The sequence below is a fragment of the Bos taurus genome, chromosome 12 (genome assembly GCF_002263795.3).
Source record: "Bos taurus isolate L1 Dominette 01449 registration number 42190680 breed Hereford chromosome 12, ARS-UCD2.0, whole genome shotgun sequence".
NCBI lineage: Eukaryota > Metazoa > Chordata > Mammalia > Artiodactyla > Bovidae > Bos > Bos taurus.
The window spans coordinates 80,686,251-80,700,705 of record NC_037339.1 but is presented as its reverse complement, the minus strand read 5'-3'; the positions used below and the strand labels follow the sequence as shown (position 1 = coordinate 80,700,705).

Here is a 14,455-nt window from a genome sequence, read left to right as displayed (position 1 = left end):
TGAATTGGCCTTATATTTCCAGAAAGGTCTGATGAATCTGAGGTTGATGGGGTTCGGGAATACTGACAAGGAAAGAGCTTGAGACACTTGGGACTCCACTACTTCCTACAAGGTATACTTTCTCAGATGGCAACATTTGTATTAAGATGTCTGATGTGTGACCTGAATTTTAAACAACCTCATGGACACTAAGGAGCCTGGACATAAATCCATAGGCGTATATATTACAGTGATTTCAAACTCATGAAGATTTATCTGATGATTGATTATTTAAAATAAAAATACATATTTATGTGCCTAAACATTGTTATTTTACTTCTTTCATCTTTGTTAGAAACTGATGAGAAAAGAAGGACTTCCCAGGTGGCACTAGTGGTAAAGAAACTGCTTGCCAATGCAGAAGACATAAAAGACACGTGTTCAATCCCTGGATCGGGAAGATCCCCTGGAGGAGGGCATGGAAACCCACTCCAGTATCCTTGCTTGGAGAATCCCATGGACAGAGGAGCCCAGTGGGCTACAGTCCATAGCATCCCACAGAGTCAGACACAACTGAAGCGACTTAGCATGATAAGAAAGATGATTTTTGAAAAAGACATGATTTTTGCAAAAGACAAAAATATTTCTTTTCAGTTGAATAAAATATTGGTATTTTATAATGTCAGTGTAAAAAATTCCACAAACATTATTACTACTGTATAAAGGTTATGAATATGGTATAAATGAGAATGCCATGTGGCAGCCTGGATGGGAGGGGAGTTTGGAGGGGAAGGGATACATGTACATGTGTGACTGAGTCCTTTTGCTTCCCACCTGAAGCTATCACAACATGGCTAATCAGCTAATTAGCTAATAATCCAATACAAAATAAGAAGCTTTTTAAAAATGTCCTATAAAACAAAAGGTTTATAACTGTGGTAAAAAGAAAGAATATAATCCAATCTCTATTTTAGGTTTAATAAATTCAAGTTTTATTAGAATGTGTTTCTGATTGTGGACCTGCACAATCTGAGTAGCACATACACACAAACATAATTATATTTTCTTGTTAGCCTCCAGGCCTGAACCTCTGGGTTGAACTAGTGGGTGTGTTTGATGTTTTCATTTCTTTAACATTATTATAAAATTATTCTTTATGGATTTTTTTTCTTTGAACAGTATATTATTTTTATAAACAGATCAATAGTAACCTATGCTGGAGTGGGAAATTCCATTTATTTTCATGCTAAGAAAAGAGGGAGATACTTTGAGGAGATGTTGACCTGGAAAAATCTCCAGAATTGACCTGTTACAGTAAAAAAAAAAGGGGGTAAGGGAAAAAAACCAACTCAGAGAGGTAGCCAAATTCAAGTCTCTTTTCCAGCTGCTGGCTGCTCCCAATATCTCATTCTCCGCACAGTGTCACCACCATTGCTGACATGGCCCAACCCCAAATCCTGAGTAGTTTATCTATTCATCTACGTGCTTGTTCATCCCCCCATTCTCTGTATCTTACAGTCATAGTCTAGTCTTGAGATCAGTTATTAAGTTTCTAAAAGGAAGGCTCTGAAAATGATTACTAATTTGTTCAAAATTAATTTTTTCTGGATTTTATTTAATACGAAAACAAATTCCAGAAGAAACAATTGAAATACTTCTCATGGTATGAAATCACTCTGTGCTTCCCATTTTCAAATGGGCCTGAGCCTTTTTCCTAACATCCATTCCGACAACTTCCTGAAATGTATTTTTGAAAAGAAAACAAAGCAAACAAACAAAAAAGACTTCTTTGTAAAACGTGTTTTCTTGGCTATCCTAACTGCTGAGATCATAGCATCATTTCTGGCACCTTCGTCATTGCTACATTTCCCTAGGCTCAATGTCTATTGCCTATAATCTGTTTTGCTAAGTTCTGCCTCTTTGAGTTGATCATGTTTCTATAAAGTGGGACTCATTTTGTCCTAAGTACTATTCAAAGCACCTGAGAAAGTATTAGGGCAATCCAGGGTGAAGAATAATTCATGTAGGGAAGGCATTGAATAATATTCAAAACTTGGTTTGCAATCACTTAGCTGGGAACAGATAATATTAGATGTAAAATAGTGTATGTTTTAAAAGTATATATGATTGCAAAATTATGTATAGATGAACAAATAATGCCATAAGGTGCCCCGTGCTATATTAGTGTATATATCCATTATGCATTCTCAGTGAATATTATGGCTAATTTCTGTGTCTCTTTCGGGTATATTTGAAGAACCCATTAGTTAAAGGAAAAGAGAACTGTCAAGATTAGGTGTCTTCGCAAGAACGTGTTCTAGGATTTTGAACGTGCCCTGTCTTCCCTTCTTATCATTAGCCGCCCTTTGTTCGGGTCTGTGTGACATTTCTTTTCTAGGGACTGCACAAAAGGAGCACAGTCCCTGCAAGCACATCATCTGTTTGAAGGACATCCAGGGAGGGACAGCCAATTGTGCAGTCGCCAGACACGGGCTCCAGTCCCAGGGGAAGTGAAGGAGGGAGATGGACATTTGTGCAAGAGCCAAAGTGCCAAGCATGCCGGTTATTTAACTAGGAGCTTCCACGTGCTGCCATGGTGAAGGTGCTGCGAACCAGTGTTCTAAAGATACATGTTTCCTTGTTATGTTTCTTCCTCCTCAAAAATAAGCAAATGTCATCATACTTTCAAGCAGCAAAAATATACCCCTAATGACTCTATTTTTCAAACTAGGTGTATAATTACTACATCCAAACTTCCAGCAAAGCTCCATTCTAATAACAAGGGAAAACTTTCCAAACATGGAGAATAATCACTATAGCCAAGAATCTCTGTAGGTGTGCAACTATTGAGAACTCAATGTGACTGATTCATTCACTTGTCTAAAACAATGGATATTCCTGTTGGCTAAGAGTGTCTATCAAAATCAGCCTTTAGTTAGTGGAAAATTCATGGGAGAAAAACCCATGAATAGCAGCAAACAAAGTAAGGAAAGGGAGCAGGCAGAAGCTTCAGGGCAAAATAGAAATCTGAAAACATTGACTATCATTGAACACTAATTGTTATACACATGGATAGCTTCTGTTGGAATTGAAGTGTCACAAGCCATGAAGAGCATAATCTGAAGAGCTCGACTCTTATCATATTAATTATAGAGGCAAACAGCCTTGCTCTTCTCAGACATTAGATCATAGATTTCAACTCCATCTAGAAATTAACTAGTATTCATGAAGATACTGATATATAGGATTTAGTGCATTTGTATAAAAGAAGGGGAAATGAAAAACAGATTTTGGATATATATATATAGGCTTCCCTGGTGGCTTAGATGGTAAAAAATGTGCCTGAAATTCAGGAGACTCAGTTCGATCCCTGGGTCAGGAAGATCCAATATTCATGTATATAATGAAATTAGCATCTTTAAAGAACAGATGGCTAAAAGTTCAAGATTTGAGCATATGTAAATTTGATATATCTAGAACCCCATTTCTTGGAAGTTCTAGATAAACATCTTAGTCATTTAATGATGTTTTTCACCTGCAAGTTTCTGCTCTTTTTTGCTAACTGCTACATTATTTTTTTTCTCAAAGTACATTTTATCAGACACTTTTAGCTGTTTTAGAAATGAGAAACTTGCCAAAGGAACGCTAGCCTAAAAGAAAGATGGATTTCTTTAAAATGTAGTCAAAGAAAACAAACAAAAAACACTAGATTACCATGTCAACCCCAAGTCATATAAACTTGATTTTTAATGACAATGAAGATTTCATTTTGCTTGTTAGATAGTCCAAGGGCACCTTGGTTTTTAGACACCTTCATTTTGGTCATCCTGGCACGGTACATAGACGTGGCATCAACTAAAGTAGAAAGATTGATACAGTCTTAGAATATCCTGTCTTCATATCTGAAGGGAAGTATCTCAGTGTGTGTGTGTGTGTGTGTGTGTGTGTGTTTCTCTTTGTAACATAATTATGATAATACTTTATTAGAAAGAGCTGTGCTACAGAACTTGGACTATTTCTTTCCTTCGAGTAAGCTTCTTGATGAAATGATGCAGATACGAAAGGCAATAGTGCATAGTCGTGGCCTGCCACAGCAAAGTATAAATCAGAAGTGATCACTAGTTGGGCTCAATTTCTGAGAAGTTCATTTTCTTCTAACTGTTACAAACTGACAAGCAGAACCATTTGCCTTCAAGCTTTCTGACAGATCCCACTGAGACCAGCAAAACGGCAGCTAGAAAGCTAAATGGACGCCTTCAGCCAGTTCCGTGCCTTTCTCCCGCTATTCAAGATTGCAGTACCAGGGACTTCTGTCTGCAGATGGCTTTGACACTCCCATGCTCACACAGGTAGCCTGGGTTATCTCTCGTAAGGATGAGTTTTACAAGACTACTAGAGGACTCTGTAGTTTGGAGTGTCCAGAGGTGAGTCACAGGGAACAGAACAGCTTTGGACAGTATCTTCATCCCAACAAGGAATGACCACCGCCAGGTTGTAGAGTGGGTCCATCTGCTGTGTGGGAGGGCGGGTAAGACTTCTTAACAGCAAGGTCAGTGTAATACAATGTTTTTGGTAAGAAAGATGGAGTTGGCCTTGAGGAAAAGGAAAATGGTTTTATAAAAACACGACACCATACATTGACCAAAAACCACTACAATATTGTAAAGAAATTAGCCTGCAATTAAAATAAATACTTTTTTTAAAAAAAAGAAAAAATACTTAGTTTAAAAAAAAAAAAAAACACACAATGCCAAAAGGTGCATCCTTTCATGGAATACCTTCCTATTGTAATCATTATAGTAATTATCCCATAAAATACTCTCACTTACTTTTTTTTTTCATATTTAGCCCTAATGTTTGTGGTTTTCTACCATGGTTAGCGGAGAAGGCAATGGCAACCCTCTCCAGTACTCTTGCCTGGAAAATCCCATGGACGGAGGAGCCTGATAGGCTGCAGTCCATGGGGTCGAGAAGAGTCAGACAACTGAGTGACTTCACTTTCACTTTTCAGTTTCATGCACTGGAGAAGGAAATGGCAACCCACTCCAGTGTTCTTGCCTGGAGAATCCCAGGGATGGGGGAGCCTGGTGGGCTGCAGTCCATGGGGTCGTGAAGAGTCAGACAACTGAGTGACTTCACTTGCACTTTTCAGTTTCATGCATTGCAGAAGGCAATGGCAACCCACTCCAGTGTTCTTGCCTGGAGAATCCCAGGGGTGGGGGAGCCTGGTGGGCTGCCGTCTATGGAGTCGCACAGAGTTGGACACGACTGAAGCAACTTAGCAGCAGTAGCAACCATGGTTAGAGGGGAAAGCAAACTTTAAATTTGGAGTAACAGAATGGGCTTGCTGAAATGGAATACTCCGAAGTATAGTAGATAGCAGAGAATGGATTGCAGGCAAGAAACAATGATATGAAATCAAAGGAAATGAACAGAGGTAAAGCTCGTGAACTGGATGGCATCTTGACAGTGATTGGCTTTTGCTTGGTGGGAGGTGCTAAGCTACAAGGCGCTGTGCAGCAGGCTCATGGTTCTAAGTAGATGGAATCCCTTGATGGGTTTCTACCCTTCTGTTCAGGCTTTAGACAGCACAGTTGAGTTGGTACCATGATCTTACATGGAAAGTGGTTTCAGACAACTAATTAGGCAAAAAAAGAAGTTGAGGTTCATGTATTTGTATTAAGACCGATTTCCCTTTTCCTCCTTCATGTGGCAGGAATAAAAGACTGAGAGAGGAGAACTTGAGCAGAGATGGCCAGAATAACCACCTTACCAGGGTTCAATGGAAACCACTAATTTTGATCTGAGGTTTTGGTTTCTTAAGAGATGAATTCAACCAAACAAACCCTATGTGTTTGAGATCACAGGAATAATTTATTAATCAAAAAAAACAAAACAAAAAAACCCAAAACAAAATATTGGTTTTCATGGAGATCTTAGTAAAATATAATCCTATAATAAATCCCACACAGATTTTCTGTACAAAATTTACCTTCATTGAGGCAAGTATCTTAGATGCTCTCCATTTAACCAAATACATCTCAATTAAATGCAAAGCTGTATTTGTGTGTTGGTCACTCAGTGGTGTCTGACTATGACCCTGTGAACAGTAGCCTGCGATTCTTCTCTGTCCTTGGAATTTCCCAGGCAATAATACTGGAGTTGGTTGCCATTTCCTTCTCCAGAGCATCTTCCCAACCCAGGGATTGAAGCCAGGTCTCCTGAATTGCAGTCAGATTCTTTACCATCTGAGCCACCAGGGAAGCAAAATTGTGTATGTGTATATAAAACCATCACACTTGGGCATTAAATTTTCTACCTGTCTTCCGATTTATTTTTTCCATATTGTATAATTATAATAAGACATGGTAGAATTTCAAAACTTTAGCATTAAATGCATGTTATCTAAAAGTATTTTCAACATTCATAAGCATTGAATAACTATTTTCTTACATTGCTGTTTAACTTTTGCATAGATAATTCTTACCCCTACATTAAATTTTACGCATCTTGACAACTTTAATGCCTTTTCTATAGGTTTCAGTGAATTGGTACTCTAATTTTTATAGTCTTAAATTATATATACATTGTATTTTATTGGAAAACTTTAAAGGAATAGTTCTTTAAGTAAAAGACCATGTAGTTTTAGAGCATATTTGCTTTATTCTTAATAACATTGAATTAAAAAATATATAATTGTATGTACTCATGATTAAAATTAATTGATAATTAAATGTTATTCAATTGTGGAATAAACTTTGGGTGTTGTAAAATTTGTTTTAAAAGTACAGCCAATACCTCATTAAATTGGCTTATGGTATTGGTTACTTTTTGCTAGTTCCTTGTTCTTTTGCTTTTCCTCTGTCAGCAACTAAATTTCATGTAATTTGCTATTGAGAAAACCAAAGCACAATTCTAACTAACATCCAACTATCCTTGACTATTTTTAATTATACAGTTTATGGTAAGAATTGTGAACTTCGAGAACCTCATATATTTTAAAAGTAAGAGACATGGATGAATATCTCTGCACATGTAATTCTTTCTGGTGAATACAAATAAAGCATCAGTTAAAAAAATTAGCTTGACAAATCACTTTAATATTTTTTATCTACATGCAATCATATTATATTAAATACTTTCTTAGCCTCATCTTCCCCACCGTAAATAATTACCATCCTTCAACATTTTTATCATCCTCTATTGCCATGATTCTGTCACTAGAAGTTTCTTTCCTGTGTAACATTAAATGTTGGAGACCAAATTTAATGAATGATTTTTACAATAGAGTGTAAACTGTGCATTATGTCCTTGGATTATATCACTAAAATAACAATGACTCCCTCTTATATCCATATATTATAATTGCACAGTGATATTCTGTAACAGATAAGTGTTGATCCTTTAACTTCCCTGCTTCAGTTCACCATGACAAATACATTAATCTGTTCTGTTATTTCTCTCTTGTTCCCATACCTTCAGTTCAGTTCAGTTCAGTTCAGTCGTGTCTGACTCTTTGCAACCCCATGAACCTCAGCACACCAGGCCTCCCTGTCCATCACCAACTCCCAGAGTCCACCCAAACCCATGTCCATTTAGTCGGTGATGCGAACCAACCATCTCATCCTCTGCCATCCCCTCCTCCTCCTGCCCTCAATCTTAGTGAAGGTAAGACAAAATAGCCATCACATAAAATATTATTTACATATATTTTCATGCAACCAAAAATAACTGGCATAGATTTTTAAAATAATATTTACTTCAAAATATCATTTTATTTAACATTAATAAGACATTTTTATTTTATAGATTTTATTTAACACTAATAAGAAGGTATCTATTAGTATTAGACACAGCATAAATTTAAGTCAAGGCAAAAATTTTTGTATTATACTATTTCATGCATTGATAAATTTTAATGTTATTTAAATTAATTTTCATTTATTTAATATTTTGAAAACCACTTTCTTTTCAAAAATTTGAAATTTATTTCATCTTTTACTACTCTGAGAAAAATATAGAAAGTCTGAATCCACAATAGAGATATATTTATGTCTCATGGGGGCTTCCCAAGTGGCTCAGTGGTAAAGAATCTGCCTGCTGTGCAGTCCATGTAGATTCCATCCCTGGGTGAGGAAGATCCCCTGGAGAAGGAAACAGCAACCTACTCCAGTATACTTGCTTGGGAAATCAAAGGGACAGAGGAGCCTGATGGGTTACAGTCCATAGGGTCATGAAGAGCTGGATATGAATTAGCGATTTAATAGCAGCAGCAATGACTCATGACTGATTCTTTGCTTTTATGAAAGAAGGTTTTTCTTTTATGATAATTTTTCTGAAAAAGTTTTAATTTTACTTGAAAAGCATTGGCAAAACATTTAAGATGATAGCATGAATAGAAGTTTAAGAAAAAAAACTCTTAAGACTTGCAATCAGAGACTCCCCTATTTTAAATATGAAACTTTAAGAATTTACATTATGTTTAAATTTAAATCTGCAAGAACCTTGGTCTTTATTTTACTTTTGTTGATGTTGAGAAGAGAAAATTACACACAGGAATCTGAGACTATGCCAGCAACAGAAAATGCTACAATATATAAAACTGAGTTTTGATATACAGCTTGAATTGTCTAATCCTACGACCCATAAGAAACTTACTGTAATTAAATAAACTGAAGATAAATTGAGTGAAAAATACATTAATTTTTTATGCTTCACATTTAAGTGTTATCATATGGAGACAGATTAAACAGCAAATTGTCTTTTAACATTGGAAAATGATAGTAATAAAAATTCTAATAATAATCACTCAAACCATAGGAAATTGCTGTTTCTATATGTGAACAGCACTGAATATTGGCAATTTTCTATGACTTAATTTGTGAAGAGACACTTTAGTGGTTAAATCAATACGTTCAGATGTCATCCAGCCTAGATTGAAATCTCAGCCTCATTTATGAGCTGCAAGATGAAGCTCTCTCTTCCTCAGTTCCCTTAACTTTAGAATGTGGATGAGTAATTCCTCAGCCATCCAGTCGTTAAGACTCCATGCTGTCAGTATTGAGGACCTGGGTTCAATCCCTGGTTGGGGAACTAAGATCCCACAAGCCGCAACACACTAGAAGATAACTTAATAAATAAAAGAAAAAATTAAATAATGAAATATAGGTAACATTACCTATTGCATAGGATCATTATGAGAATTAAGAGCCTTATGAAATAAGGAAAAATGTAGAAGAATGTCTATTGTTTTAAACTAAATTAACAATATTGTGTGAATATCTTAAATTGAACTAATCAAGTTCTGTGAGTAATCAGGAAGGTTTTCAATATAATCTCCAAAAATGCCTTTATTAATAGGTTCTCAATAGGATCCTTTCCACATCTAACTAGCTTCTTTAATTCTTATTTTCCTGAAATCTCGGGAATGGAAATGTTCTTCTCGTGCGTGGAAGCTAAGTCGCTTCAGTCATGTTTGACTCTGTGACCCAATGAACTGTAGCCCGCCAGGCTCCTCTGTCCATGGGGTTTCCCAGGCAAGAGTACTGGAGCAGTTAGCCATTTCCTTCTCCAGGGATTCTTCCTGACCTAGGGATTGAATCTGTGTCTCTTATGGCTCCTGCCCTGGCATGTGGGATCTTTACCACTAGCGCTACTAGGGGAGACTTTTTTCTCTATTATTTACCCTCCTAATACTTGAAAAGATCCCCTGGAGAAGGAAATGGCTTCAGTATTCCAGTATTGTTGACTGGAGAACTCCATGGACAGAGGAGGGCTTGCAAGAGTCGGACACAACTTAGCGACCCAACCACCAATATTTGAAAAAAGTACTTTGCCTCAGTAGATTCCTTGCTTCTGAGAAGTAGTGTTGGTCAGTCCATAAGGTCAAACTAATTATTTAATTTTGTATGTATCCTTCCACACCTTTCATATGATGGGTTAGTGATTTCACTACGCTGAATTTTAGTTTCCCAATCTGTAAGAGATCCAACCAGTCCATTCTGAAGGAGATCAGCCCTGGGATTTCTTTGGAAGGAATGATGTTAAAGCTGAAACTCCAGTACTTTGGCCACCTCATGGGAAGAGTTGACTCATTGGAAAAGACTCTGATGCTGGGAGGGATTGGGGGCAAGAGGAGAAGGGGACGACAGAGGATGGGATGGCTGGATGGCATCACTGACTCGATGGACGTGAGTCTGAGTGAACTCCGGGAGTTGGTGATGGACAGGGAGGCCTGGCGTGCTGTGATTCATGGGGTCGCAAAGAGTCGGACACGACTGAGCGACTGATCTGATCTGATCTGAATCTGTAAATGACTATAGTGATATGTGAAAGCAGTATGCAAATATGATACAACATATCATGTGGATTCTGAAAATTTAAACTCAAGTCAAAAGGGAAGAAGTTATAATGATGTGTCAATGGGGAAAAAAGGTGCAAATGTATACGTAAAAATTACACCCTTCTTAGGAACTGTTGCTGGTTTTAGGTGCTAAGTCGTGTCCGACACTTGGTGCATCCCATAGACTAGTGACCCCTCAGGCTCCTCTGACCATGGAATTTTCTAGGCAAGAATACTGGAATGGGTTGCCAATTTGTACTCAAGGAGATCTTTCTGACCCAGGGATCAAACCCAAGTCTCTTGCATCTCCTGCATTGGTGGGTGGATTCGCTAACGCAGAGCCACCAGGGAAGCCTTCTTAGAAATATATCTATTGGTGAAAGAATGCACTCCTGCAGTATGATATCTGCTTTTTTGATGTTTTCTAAACATACAACACATACAGGCATTGGGTTGTAATCCTTGCCTGAGGCCCTTATTTAAACAATTTATTCATCATCTCTGAAGGAGTGCTAAGGTATCTAAAAATAATCTCATAAAGGCTCTAGATTTGTTTCAGAAAGCCTTGGGATGTGGAGATGTATTTCTGAAGCCTCTCAACTAGGAACAACTCTTTCCCTTGAGAGAATTAAACAGCTCAGAGTGTCAAACTTTGATCTTAACTGCTCACAACATTCAGAAGGAACACCAAGGCAGCAATTTCCTTCCGTTTTCATTGGCAGTTGAGAGTCTCAATAGCAAAACATAGAAAACCCCAAACATAAAAGTGTTAAAGAAAGTATTCCCCAGGGTGTATTTTAATAATTATCTCATTTCACCCATGATATATATATATATATATATATATATATATATATATATATATATATATCACACACACACACACACACACACACACACACACACACAGATATATATATAGAGGAGAGACAGAGAATGGAAAGACAAGGGTGCAGAATTCGGCCTCGTATTTTATGTCTATTGGTTAAAGTAGATGGCAATTAAAAATGTGATTTTTGTGTATTTTAACAGCCATGCATAAATTATTTCTAACTACGAAGTAAGGAACGGGACCACATTTTATGAAATCCATTTCAAGCTCAAGCAGTCCCAACAAATGAACAGTGCTCCCTAGACACATATTTCTTCTGTATAATTTTATCTCTGAGATGCAGATGCTGTTCTGAGGTCTCTGATATCGCAACAATATCCCCAGGAAACGTTCCCTCCTCCAGGTAACGGAGATAAGAATAATTTAGCCCCAGAGCCTGACACTTCCAGGTCCACGCTGACTACCTCCCATTGTTGGAGTCTTCCTGTCTTCGCCTCTCGCCCTCTGCCTTCCTGCCTCTTCCGCCAGTCGCTGCTGCACTGACAATGTCGGTCCCCACGACTTGGTGGCATCAGCTCACACCTGCACCCAACGCTCCTCCTGTCCTCGCGCTCGCAGCCAGAGTCCCGTCGATTTATGAGCATGCACACATATGCAAGGCCAAGCTGAGGGTTCACATACATCCCCCATGTATGTTGCAATCCAAAGATTAGTATCAATCTATGAGAATCAAAGATTTCTTTGATTTGTCCAAACAGATTTCCACCCCGAGTGACCTGTTAAGTCACTTCATTCCTGTCCGACTCTTTGCGACCCTATGGACCAAATCCCACCAGGCTCCTTGGTCCATGGGATTCTCCAGGCAATAATATGGGAGTGGGTAGCCATCTCTTCCTCCAGGGGATCTTCCTGACCCAGGGATCAAACCTGCATCTCTTACCTCTCTTATTTCTTTGGTAAAAATATTTGTGCATCTATGAAGAAAGCTGAGTACCAAAGAATTGATGCCTTTGAACTGTGGTGTTGGAGGAGACTCTTGAGAGTCCCTTGGACTGCAAGGAGATCCAGCCAGTCCATTCTAAAGGTAATCAGTCCTGAATATTCATTGGAAGGACTGATGTTGAAGCTGAAACTCCAATATTTTGGCCACCTGATGTGAAAAACTAACTCATTGAAAAGATCTTGATGCTAGGAAAGATTGAAGACAGGAGAAGAAGGGGATGGCAGTGGATGAGATGGTTGGATGGCATCACCAACTCAATGGACAAGAGTTTGAGTAAACTCCAGGAGTTGGTGATGGACAGGGAGGCCTGGCCTGCTGCATTCCATGGGGTCACAAAGAGTCTGACATGACTGAGCGACTGAACTGAACTGCAAGTGTTATATCATGCCTGCCATTTCTCTCTATGCTATATGTATTTTTAAAAGGAAGGAAAGGAAGCTGGGAGGGAGGGAGAGATGAGGAAAGATGAGAGGGAAGAGAGAGATATTTGTTCTATTAGCTTTCTATCACTGGGTAAAAACAATTTCAAAGTTAGAAGCTCAAATTAAAAATAAAATTACCATCATCACACTTTCTGTGACTTAGGAATGGGGCTGGGGTTGATCTGGGGTCTCAGTTCCGTGTTTCTCCAGACAGAAAACCTGTAAGCAAGATGCGGGCTGGCACTGGGATCTCATCTCTGGCTCAAGGTCCTCTCCCAAGCTGACTGAATTTAGCTGCTGGTGGTTTCAGAGCCGAGGTTCCATTCAGCTCATGAGTTCTCTATAGGGTATCCCTCTCAGCTCCTGGAGGCCACCCCAGGTCGTGGCAATGTGACCCTCTCAAAAGACAGCAGTATGCTTCTTCAAAGTCAGCAGGGCAACCTCACCACATAGGCTACCCTAGGGACTTCTGTGACATCATGTCATCACTGGAGTGGCTCTTGTTAAAAACAAGTAATTCAGAGGATGCTTGGCCCTCACAATCCCACCCGTGCTGAAGGGGAGCTTTTGTAGGGGAGGCAGAACCAGGCCTGGATTTCAGGGACCATCGTAGAAACCTGCCCTCATTCTGAGCACTTCCGGTATTCTTGGCTGGAGAATTCACAAACAGAGGAGGCTGGCAGGCTACAGTCCATGGGGTCGCAAAGAGTCTGACATGACTGAACGACTAACACTTCATTTAGAGAGACACATTGAACAGGAGGATAACAATAGAGCAATGCATGGCTGATGACCGAGCATAGGAGAGTAGTGATCAGGAGCTAAGACTGAAGAACACGGGCCATAGAGTGACTCTGAGAGCCACACAAAGAAATAGGTTCATGCCCAACCTGGTGAGATGAAGCAACTTCTTTTAAAGTCTGTACATTTGGCTTTCTCACTGATGGTTGGATGGCATCACTGACTCAATGGACATGAGTTTGAGCAAAGTTCAGGAAATAGTGAAGGGCAGGGAAGCCAGGTGTGCTGGATTCACAGGGTCACAAAGAGTCAGACACGACTTAGCGACTGAACCACAACAACTGACAGGCTGCAATATCTACCTTGCAATTTTATATAGGGAACTACATGAATGATGTATGCTGTATTTCCAACAGAGAAACTCAATGTCTAATGTATGCAAAGTGAAAACTGAAAATGAAGTTGCTCAGTCAAGTCCGACTCTTTGCAACCCCATGGACTGTACCTGCCAGGCTCCTCCATCCATGAGATTCTGAAGGCAAGATTACTGGAGTGGGTTTCTATTTCCTCCTCCAGGGGATTGAACCTGGGTCTCCTGCATTGCAGGCAGACTGTTTACCATCTGAGCCACAAGGGAAGTATATTATTAACCACATTTTCCTATGCATGAAAGCTCTGTCTTTACAAAACTAAATGAATATCAGTATGCTAGCTAAATATTTTTACGTATCCATCATTGTAATTTTTACTTTCCCCTGCTTATTTAATTATAGGTCACTTGATCATGTGGGGTTGTTTGTTTCTGAAGGCTAATACTTGTTTAGTCACTAAGTCGTGTCCGACCCTTTGTGACCCCATGGACTGTAGCCCACCAGGCTCTGTCCATGGGATTCTCCAGGCAGAATACTGGAGTAGGGTGCCATTTCCTTCTCTGGGGAGAAAATTTTGAGTTTTTGAACATGGCTTTTCTGTAAGGTTCCTCCAAATAATAGTATTTATTTGTGAAAAGCTTTTAGCTTCTATGTACTATATAAAACACCTATTTTAAAGCATGGGTGAAGCCTGTAGTTTCTAAACTGCCTTAAACAACCTTAGCTGATTGTTTAAAAAGACTTCTATTGTCTTTCATTTGAACT

The 14,455-nt window shown here is 38.8% G+C and overlaps 1 long non-coding RNA gene across 1 annotated transcript; it reads right to left on the bottom strand.

Annotated features, from left to right (window-relative positions):
* Positions 1–3,708: 3,708 nt before the first annotated feature.
* LOC132346730 (uncharacterized) lies at positions 3,709–12,992 on the bottom strand. The gene is made up of 2 exons (XR_009496644.1): positions 12,717–12,992; positions 3,709–4,571 (listed from the first exon to the last, which is right to left on the bottom strand). It is a non-coding gene; the product is annotated as an uncharacterized lncRNA (long non-coding RNA).
* Between the last annotated feature and the right edge of the window lie 1,463 nt (positions 12,993–14,455).